Below are 1,154 nucleotides of genomic sequence, written 5' to 3' on the forward strand. Positions count from 1 at the left end.
GATATTGCAGCTTGACATTGCATGCTGTTATTAAGTCTATGATCTAACAGAACCCCCAGATCCTTTTCCTTTCCTGACTCCCCCAAATGTATTCCCCAAGACAGTATGAAGCATGCATGTTGTTACCCCCCAAGTGCATAACTTTACATTTACCTATATTAAATGTAATTGGCCACTTGGCTGCTCAATCAAACAGCGCATAATAAGAAATAAAGCATTTAAAAAATGTTCCATTTTTTTCTACGACTTCACATATCTATAACATTTACAACTTGGTATAAAGTTTGCTAAGTTTGTAAAAGTTGTTATTCATCCAAAATGCCTGAAGATTAGATATTACTCCCAAGGTCTGCATGTCATTATATACAGTACATGAACAAGTCATATAGTGCTGCCTACTTTTTTATTGATGCGTTTTTGAAACATATTTCAGGTCTTCTGTATGTTTGTTCCCCGGTTACTTGCAAACACATGATCATAAAAGGACAATTTTGCCATTACAGTTTGCTTGCACAATTAATACAATCATTCAAATGCCTGACATTTTCTAGGCTGGTAATTTTTTCCAGCTGTTTTGTCCATCATCGCTAGCATGAAAACATGGCTTGTTGTAATTTATGAAAACACATAATGTGCAAAAGATTATCATAAAAATACTGAAATGATCAAATAATGAAACAATGGGCACTGAAAGACTTGGCCATTAAAGATGACTGCATCTCTGCTATCTAATGTGTAACTAAATACATGCAGGCTTTTTTTTTTTTTAACGAATTGTTTTGCGCCAAATAACATATGCCAATGGAGAGCAATCCCCGCTTAGCTCTTGTGGCTGACAACATCCTTAGGGCTTGTTCTGATTTTTTTTCTATTGATAAAAATCTTAGTTTTACAAATAACTGTTAGATAATAAAACTTATTCCCAGAGCACTGTGGGTTTGTAAAAAAGAAAGCACAGCAGAAATTTAGCCTCCTTTAGAAACCAACTGAAACCTTAAAAGGAACTGGAGGAGGAGGGGTATGTCACCACTCAAATTCAGAGTATAAGCATTAGCTTGAGTTATTGATCTCTGTAAACAACAGGATATCTGCAACAATGCAGGTTACAACAGTAAAGCTACGTACACACGGCAGATTTTTATCGCCCGATAATC

The sequence above is a fragment of the Pyxicephalus adspersus genome, chromosome 2, assembly GCF_032062135.1.
Source record: "Pyxicephalus adspersus chromosome 2, UCB_Pads_2.0, whole genome shotgun sequence".
Classification (NCBI taxonomy): domain Eukaryota; kingdom Metazoa; phylum Chordata; class Amphibia; order Anura; family Pyxicephalidae; genus Pyxicephalus; species Pyxicephalus adspersus.